This window comes from Parambassis ranga, chromosome 6, assembly GCF_900634625.1.
Source record: "Parambassis ranga chromosome 6, fParRan2.1, whole genome shotgun sequence".
NCBI classification, from domain to species: Eukaryota; Metazoa; Chordata; class Actinopteri; family Ambassidae; genus Parambassis; species Parambassis ranga.
In genome coordinates, this window is record NC_041027.1 from 7,508,294 (window position 1) to 7,518,377 (window position 10,084).

At 40.1% G+C, this 10,084-nt stretch overlaps 1 non-coding gene across 1 annotated transcript; it reads right to left on the reverse strand.

The window, feature by feature from the left end:
- Positions 1-6,725: 6,725 nt before the first annotated feature.
- Positions 6,726-6,807, reverse strand: trnas-uga (transfer RNA serine (anticodon UGA)). Its single transcript has one exon. It is a non-coding gene; the product is annotated as a tRNA-Ser (tRNA).
- Positions 6,808-10,084: the final 3,277 nt, after the last annotated feature.

The window sequence follows — 10,084 nt, forward strand, 5'->3', positions numbered from 1 at the left end:
TGAGTATGAGTAGAGGTGGCTGAATCAGGGGCAGAGATGAGAGCAAAGGCAAAGAAGAAGGGCTGCCGTAAGAAGAAAGGAAGAAAGATGTAATAGAAATGAAAGAGCACTCCTGCTGTTGATAATTGGAGCAGTGATGTGCCAACAGAGTCTGAAAGGTTTTCTACCTGAGGGTACTATACCACAGGGGCCTATAGGCAGTCAAACCACATTACAGCCCTCCTGTGTGCACTAGACAGTTTCCTCCAATAGCAGGAGCTCACAGAAACAGACGGAACAGAAATGAATGAGTGGAAGAAAAAGAGACTTTTGCTGCATTTTTTTCTGTCTCTTTTTCTTCAAGGCACACACCTGTGGTCCATAGTGACAAAGCGCTGAGGCCTTTTAAGCCAAAATTCTGAGATATCACCATGAAGTGGCCAGTAGATTTGGGATTATCTCAGCTGGAAACGCAGAGCTCTAACCAGCAAATTACTGGTTGTCCCCGGCTGAAAATAGGAACGGCCATACACTGGAAACATCATGAGCCTGTGTTTTGTTGCTCCTAGTTTCTGATGAAATCTTAGTTTTTGGGTTATTTTTACATTATTGTATTTTGGGTGTTTTTGTGTTTAACTTTATTTGTATTGTCTGTTTTTCGTCCCGTGGTTTTCTCTGTGTTGTTCCCTGTGTGGCCTGGCTTCCTTGTGGATTACTTTGTTTCATCGTCCAGTTTGTTTGAGTTAAGTTTTTGACCCTTCAGTTTGATTTGCTTGTTTGTTTGAAAAAACGGAATTAACATTAAACACTGAGCACACATACAGAAAATCAAAGTCATAGCATTAAAGAATCACTTGGTTTACAGACTTATATTTAGTGTTGCATGAAGTTCAGTAATTTGTATAAAGACATGCAGGCTGATGTCCTTTCTGGTGTGACAGGAGGTTTTCAGATCCAGCCTTGGGTCCTCTCTTCCATCTTTATGATCTGCCTGAAATTGTTCAGAGTTTAGCATGAAAAAAAAATCCTTATAAAATTAGCAATGCTTTGTGGAGCCCACATGAAAGCAAGATGAGCTCCAGCTTCACTTTGATGTGTTAGACACTGCAACAAGTGTCACCTAAAGATAGTCCTACAATTAGTACCATTGCAGTTATAAGTTAAAAGAGCTTTTTAGCATACATTCAGATTAATGTTAGAAATAAATGCATTTCTTTTGTTTAGCTTGGGATCTGTGGAGACTCTAAATCAGATTCTTCTCTGTTCTAACAAAGAAAACAGACACCTGCCTACTTGCAGGATGAAGACGTGTGAGACATCTGTGTTATCCAGTTAAGCACATGTTGGCTTACAGAGCTGTCAACCAGAAAAATACTTCACAGTACTGTTTTCGATCCAGCCAACAAGCAATACTGTACTGCACTGTCAAATTATATCTGAATCAAATTACTAATGGGATTTAACAGCATCGCACTGTTCCTATTTTGATGCAAATTAGCAGTTTGTTACAGTGTAGGTGTAATTGTCTCTCAGCTATGAGAGGGAGACAAAAGTTCCAAAGTGTAGCTTGAACACTTTAACACTGTTTATTCTCTTCTCATTCTGCAGCAGTGGTGTCCTCACAGCATGAAATTCAGTTGATTTGGTCTTCATTAATTTAAAATTTACAGGTATGTACCTAAATCTGTGGTGAAGTTGTGCGTTGATGAGTTGCGTGTTACACTCAGCAGGTCGTGTGTGGCCAAGTCTTCTTATCATCGTTATGACTGGCTGTCAATCCTGCTCCATAATTTTCTGAAGTCATTGTCAGCAATTATGTTATACGTGATGACAGCAAATGTTCAAAACATAGCACGCATGTGGGTAAAAAAATGACATCTGTATAATTAACTCATTGTTGTACAGCTGTGGGAGGCACAAATAGTGTCAGCATTATGTAAGTCCACAATGTTCTATAGGAGTCACAAATTAATTGATGGTATTTACTGTTCAGGCTCACTTTGACAGTTGTATTTACTGAAAGTGTTTGTTGCGTAATCTAATTATCTTGTATGTGCTGACTTTTATTGCTTCCAATTTTTCAATTTTGTCTTCTTATTTTGTAGCTATTGGATTTGTTTTTTAGTGTTACATTCCTTAATTCTGTACATTAAAGTGATGTTAGAGACATTTCCACTAATGGAAAAAGTCATCTCCTTTTGAAATGTCTGGAGGCATATTATAACACATTGTATGTTGATGAAGATTCTCAGTCATCCAGGTCATCATACGTAGAGAAGATTGAAGCAAGCCGAAGATTGAAGCAAGGCGTCTGGACTTGTAGAGTTTTCTAGAATACATTTTATGTACAATATCTGATGCAACTATTGCATCTTGCTTCAAAACCTAAATTGTGAGGCATTTAGTTGTCCTTTGATAACAAGTAACTTCCTGCATTCTTATTTTCTTTTGATATTTTTATTTGTTTTTGACTGCATTATATTCAGAGAGATAGGATACAAAAAGCAAAGGATCAGAAAAGGATCAGGGTTCACACAGCAGATGTTGATGTACGATAAAGATGGTATGCGGTTCCTCCGACCAGCTTGGATCTTTCTTTTGGATTGTACTAAGTGAGGTACAGAATGGTAAGTAAAGCTAGTAGTGGAGTAATATACACATTCAAAGCTAAACACTATATCTCTCTCAGTAGGAGAGGATTTTACCATCATCCTGTGTAACCTCAAAGGTCACTGCGGTATTGATCTTGTGTCTGCACGTTTTAGTTTCATGCTTACTCGTGCTCCCATGCTGTATCCCTCTCTGCTGTGTATTTATGTAGAGTTGTTTACTGTAGAAGGTTCTACATTGTGAATTATGCTGTGTTTTGTTTCTCATCCAGTGTTTTTGGTCCAAACAGCTGTTTTCATTTGTTTGGTCCCACTTGGTATGGTTTTGCTCTGAAAACCTGTGGCTGAAAGCTACAAGGGACAAATTGTAAACCACTGAGCAGCCCATCCTCACCACGAAAAACGCAGCAGGGCGAGGTCCATATTTCCGATCACTATTTAAGAAATGATCGTACAGATCATTATTTGGATCTATTAGAAATAAGACATGTGCATTTTTACCAAAAAGTGCCCAAAAAGACACGGAAGTGCCAAAAATTGCAGTTTGACAAATTCCACTTAAGGCAGGCTTCAAGAAGAGTCAATCCCCACCAACTTTTCAGCAGATATAAACATGTTGAGACCCAGTTATCATTCTGCAAATGTTCTGTAGAAACAGTTTGAGTCATTTCATGACTACAGATACTGATATAATGAGGTGTACTTACAGAATATAGAGTACAACACTCCATACACCCCACTGAGTTTTTGTAATGTATGCATGGCTAAAAATGCGACGTGGCACCACAGTATGTTGCCGTTAGCATGTTATGTAGCTTATGTCTGTTGCATGCATATTAATCAAGTAGCATTTACAGTTAAATTACAGAGCACACAAACAGACTCACATAATCTTGAATAATTTTAATATGTCTGCATAAGTGCTCAGCCCCAGATTACCCCAAAAACCCTGCTCTGACAGATGGGGCGGTGATCAGTGTCTTGATAAATGTCAGGCCAAACACTAAGGACCATTAGCAGCTGCTATTAGTCTACTGGGTAAAATGAGTTGATTTTCTTCCCAGCATGGATTTTAAAGGCAGCAGAATACACCAGCATTATGTGACTTATTTTTTTCTGTATCATTTTGCTGTCAGGGGTCCTCTACACACAAACAAATAAACTACACCACACAAAACAATATGAGACGCACACCTGGTGAAGGACAAATTTCAATCCATTTTCACTGAGAGGCTGCAAGAGGACAAGGTTTCAACGGGCCGATGAAACTGCTGATGATTTAATCTTTTTCATTCCATTTCAAAAAGACACCCCCCCTCCTCCTTGTGCCACTCATTCAATGACCTGTATTTCTTCGTCCCTGTAATAGCTCATAGTCAATAGTCCTTTCGGCACAAATGAAGTCAGAATTGAAAAGAGTGACTCTTTTAGGGTTTTTTTAGAACAGGGATTTAAAGGATAGGCGCCCTAAACCTGTCTCTTTACTCCATGTTATTACCAAAAGAAAGACAGAACGGTGAACGGTGCACACTAACAACTTTCAGACTGTCCACAGGGCTGATCCATCCCAGAATCACTGACATTAAGATCACATTGGGGGGCATAATGTAATTTACCTGCCTCATCAGCTAATGCAGCACAAATCCGTTTTCGTCCAAACAGGAAGAGCCACATACATTACCCTGATGACTATGCAGAGTCAAGGGGGAAAGACTAATGAGATAAAATGTAATTACTGTCCACCTCTGATTTGAAAACAAAATAAACCCTCCTGCACTCCCATTTGAGAATAAACCATCTTCACGTCACCGCCCGGCGATACGATGGGCTTTCCTGTCATTTATTTAGGCTGGCGTTCACGCTTCTTCATTAGGATTCCCATTAGCTGATGGCTCGGCCTCCGTACTCTTCCTGACACCCATGAGCTGATTAAATGAAACAGAGAATCACAGGAGGTGTTGAGTTATTGACATTCTAACAATATCTCACAGAAACTTTTCACTCAGTTTGCTCAAGTCCTCAATCAGAAGAGATCTGAACCCAATAAGACCCCAGACAGCCCGATTTCTTGGAAAACAACGCATTTTACTGTGTGAAGTTTCTTAAGTGCACTGAATACAGAAAAACACCAAACAACCTCTGTCTCTCACACACTCACTCCACCTCTATATTCCCCTAATACAAGGTGACTTCTCTTAGATTATAATGTGCCAGAGAGGTTAAATGAGCACACTCTGCTTTTTCTCTGCCCCCTCTCTCATCGTCTCATTACAAGCTCGAAACCTTCAGTAAAATTAAGTATCACAGTGTAGGTGAGCAGTTTTTTTTTTAGTCATGCAGCATTATGCCTCACACAGTGTGTGTGATGCTAGATGAAATTGATATTATTGATATAAAAGTTGTTAAGTAAACAGATTATGATCCCGAAGGAACTGACATGTAAAACCTTCGTCTCAAAACTCACAAGACAACGGTTTCATTTCCAGGGAGACAATGTTAGCCTCGAGCTTTTCTCGGAGAATGTTTATTACTGAGTATCATTTATTTATTATTTTTATTTATTTATGTTATACTCCACTTAACATATTGAGGAGGAGAAAAATGGAGTTGCTGATTGTGTGGGGGTATGAATAATTAACAGGAAATAAACAAATAAAATAATTAAAAAACAAAGGTAAATAATCTTATCATATCCAACAGCTGCGTTGATACCCGCACACCCCCACACCCATTCCTGGTATAGAAATACCCCTGTCCATGCAGTTAAGCTGCTTATAAATATTTGTAATTAAAATCTGAGAGGGAAAGCAGGGAGAGTGGCATCTTTATCACTGAAGACACTGCTGCTGCAGGTGTCTTTGATGCCCAGAAAGGCGTTCTGATCTGACAGTGCAGGAGCACAGACTCCAATCGGCTTGTCCCACTCAGCAGCTCCCTCCCAGCTCTTACTGGCTCTTCCACCCTCCGCCTCATGCTCAAGAGTTCATTACCCATTTGTTTTGCATTTTTCGTTTATTTCTTCTAAAATCTCGTCAGGCCAAGCTTTTAAATTATTTATCACCTTTATTTTCAGCATGGACAAAACTCTGATTTGGCAAAGCTGTGCACCAGCGTCCAATTTTATGTTATTGCACTATTTCTTTACATATAGGACATTAAATGATGATAATCATTTTTTTTGTCATACCAACAGTGTTGGTTTTGGGGTCAGAGGTCATAGGTCAAAGGTCAATGTACCAAATATTCAAGTGTTGAAGAGGATAAAATGAAAACAAGGTCAATCTCACACCAACATAATACAACGGTGCAAAAACAGCAGATGTTTTTCCTGTTGCATGAGTGTCTGGACAGGCGTGACTGTTTTCTGCAACTTGACTGATTGGGCATACAGCAACAAAGATTGTGAGATTCTAGCTTTTGATTCTGTCACATCTGCATTTTTATGTGGTCACAGCAAGCACCTGTTTCCATTGTAAAAGCTCTAAAAACACTGCTGCGTGCTACCTGCTCAGCACAATGGTTGGACCCAGCGTCTTTTTACACTTTGATATATTGAAAGGCCATTTCTGAACTACCTGTGATCCTATCCTATCTGTTGCTGACAAAATGCTAAATCCTAAATATTTCATTCTGTTAAATATCATGCTTGTGTTTTTTCTTTGTTAAATTTTACAGTGGGAGGCAGACAGAGAAAAATCCTGAGGCAAGTGTGAGCTGCTGGCGATCACACAGTCATTCACCAGCCTTCTATCAGTTGACATTCGCTCCATTTGTGTGACCCTCCCCCTTTTTTTTGGAACACTTAAGATAAGAAGGAATAATTTCAACACAGTGACATGACAACTAAAAGTGCAGCAGGAAAATCAGCAAAGTGACCGAAAAAAAAGAAAAGGCATAAATATTACTGACCCAGAGGCTAGACCAGGCTCTGCTCCAGCATTTCACCTGCTACAATGATTTTTGAAATTAAATTTAGAAACCTTTATTAGTCCCACAATGGGGAAATTGCTTAAAGAGAAGAAAGCAAAGAGCAGCATACACCAGTGAGTACACTGGAGGCTGATCGAACCACCAACCTTCTGGTTATTGGACAACCCTGCTATACCACTTAGCCACTGCTGCCCCAAAAGTAACTCTCGCTGCGAGCAGAGTTCGAACCTGCGCGGGGAAACCCCATTGGATTTCAAGTCCAACGCCTTAACCACTCGGCCATCACAGCTGCTTACATCTGGATGAAATGCTTGGGCCAGGCCAACCATTCCCTGTTTAAAATCAGCAGGAGAGTAGAGCTCCTGTTTATTTTTTTATTTTTACTCATACTGCAAAATAAGCCCAGGTTCTTGATGCCGTGTGAGCTACACCTCACACAGATATGACAAATACTTTAGATAAATGTTGTGCAAGTGTTCAGCTGGCTGTAGATGAGCTGAATGGATACGCGTATCATTGCTGGCACAAACACATTAAGGCTGTAGGCCCAGTCCACATTTGAAACACTGCTGTCAAAGGAAAGCCTTGCCGCTTGTCAACTGTGATTAATGCGAGGTCCCTCAAAAACAGCAAAACACATCAGATGGACTTTTAAAAGAAAGGTTACAGAAAACACAATTGCAGTGAATGAGGACATTGCTGAATTTCATACAGTTTTTTCCCCATCTGTCTCCAATCATCCTAGAAGCTTTGTCTCACAAGAATTATGAGACCTCTCTCTCACAAGGAAATTGCTTTTACAGCAACCTCATACTGCTCTTCAGCCATCCAGAGCGTACGTGTCTGTGTGTGTGAGCTATACAAGTGCTGACACAACTAAATACAGTGCCAGTCCTGCTGGACTGGAAGGTGAGCACACATCCTGTCAGACATTCCTTCTCTTCTAATTTGTTTGTGTCATCCCTGCGTACCTGTTCGTGTCATTTCAGGTTGGAGATTGAAGCGTAAGTGGCAGTTGTTTCATTTTTTTTTTGTCTTATCTGATAAGGTTGTTATTAACACTGCTGCTGCCTCCATCATTTGCTCGTGACACTGGTGTGATTAATATTGTGTCAAGGCAGGGAGAAAGTTTCTCCAGTGCCAAATGAAGTGGTGACTTCCAAAATAAAGGAAATGGAAGATGAAAATCAGGACCTATTACGATGGGGGACATTAGCAGAAAAGCACAGGGCCGTTATCTGTCTGTGAAGTGACCTTTCAGGAAAAATGTGGTTAGTGTCTATCATTAACCCACATCTCTCATTTTCTCCCCATTCTGCCATCTAATTTCTGCATTTTTCTCTATTAGATTTTTTTTCACCAACGTGTAAATTTGGTGGCACACTGTTCTGTACATAAGCAACTCAGAGGTTGATACCTGATAGAAATGACAGAAAGACTTGTCCTAGCAAGGCTTCAAGCACGGAGTAAACTAGGAGATTGAAAGATAGTACTACATAAACTGAACAATAAATACTGTTGCATCAAAAGAAACAGGTGCAAGTTATCAAGGTCCAGATAAAAGGTCCTATTACTGATTCATTACATTGTTTGTAGCATGCACTTACTTGAACAAAGAGGAATTTAATTAGAAATTGCACCCAATTCAGTGTCATAAATCACTCAATTGAAAATGTCTGGTATTTACAGAGCTATGTGCCTTCCTGTGTAAATAAGTGTATTTAATGTCTTTCACTAGCAATGGGATTTCTCACCATGATATCCAAGGAAAAGGCAGAGAGGCTTGTCAATGATGGAAGAAGCTTGCCTTGAGTTTAATGTTGAAAAAACTGTTTTAGCCCAGACTATCATTTTTCCTGGTATATTCATGTATAAAACTACAAAAACAGGAAAGACCTTTTACTTGTCCCTCTCTGTATGCCATTTTTACATCTTCCCTCTTTATTTCTGTTCTAACACTGTCCCTGTGGCTTTACCTGGGTGTGGGACACCTGTCAATCATTTACCAGTTACCTGATGTCTATCTCCAAAATGCCTGTGGCTCAGCCAATCAGTTTTTCAGCTCCATAAACAACTTAACTCTTACTGGTTGGTTCTTCAACTATCAGCCAATGGTCTTATTTAGTCAGCCTTATCTAGAGTCAGCATGTCTTCCATCATCACCTAGCACTTAGCACTATCTTAGCACTAAGTATTTGTTTTATTGAGATTGTATTGGTGAAATTATCATGACTATAAACTCCACAGTCTGGTAAAGAAAGAAAAGAGTGTGTATCAGCACATTGTGTTTCAGTGCAGCAAAGGCAGCATTTACACTTGTATATAGGACTGAATGTATATAATTCAAGTGTCTAGCGTCTGTGTGTGTGTTTGAGCTGCAGGCCACTGGGTCATTTTATCAGGTTTATGTAGTGATGCCATTGTCATGTGGAGGCCCCTGAGAGAACAAAACAACTCAAGTAATAAGCTGCAGCATAAAGGAAAGCGAACAATTCTACTAAACAGTGTTTTTACTGTTAACTTTACAAAATGAACAAAGCTTTTAAACCTTTGGCTCTCTCCCATGGATTGTCATTGTGTGTGTGTGCGTGCATATGGCCGCTTGTGAAGGAAGTCTGCTGCAGAGAGAGAGGGGGAGCCTGCACACATAGCAGGCCACAGACAGAGCCATTGATTGGTCTCATCAGGGTTCAGGGATATAGATGAGTTACAAAACCAACATTAATTACAAATCACTTCTGCCATGAAAGTCAATTAGAGCGAAAAGCAGCAAAAAGTCTGTATCAAACCAAGAAAAGTGTATGCACACTGCTCAGCTGAAGGTGTCTTTTGCTTGGCAGGCCTGCTTACTTTGTCCTTAGTCTCCTGAGTTTTTATGTTCCTGCAAGTCTTGTTTAATTAAAGTTAGGTCCTTTGTGACTATTTGTTCCTGTGTTCTTCAGTAATTAGATGTGTGGACAAATTAATGCAGATGCATTTTCCATATTCAATAAGTATGTTCCGCTGCCTTATCACTGAGCACATAATCAATACAAAGAGACACATGATATATTACAGGCCATAATAGTGCATATACTCAGCATGTGTCGAACCGTATGCTAATAAAGTGGCGGGGCACTGTGATACAGTCGTGAGCAGGTGCGGGGTTTACAATGATCCACAGGCAGGTTCACAGACGGTCCCTGTCAGTGGCACTTGAGAGAGTCCCTGCTGTCTCGCACAGGTTGCAGTGGAGCTGTGCTTTGCATTAAAATTGCAAGCAACACCCTCTTCAAGCACACAATCTCTCCACTGCACTCTCTTTCTACAAGGCAAAATAAAGTGCTCTTCTACCTTGAACTACATATAGCCTGCATCGCATTTTCTCCCAGTGTCACCCACTCTTTGTTTTCCGTCCTCAAACTGTCCTGCCTTCTGTCTTTCAGCCCCACCTGTCTCTTATCTTCCAGTGTTTCTTTTAGTATTTTTTGGAAGGAGACCACTGCCTGTGATTAATGTTTGGTGTGTAGCTGTGTATGTAAGCAATCACAATTCATCCGTGAAGTCTACTCTTCCTAGGTCTGACA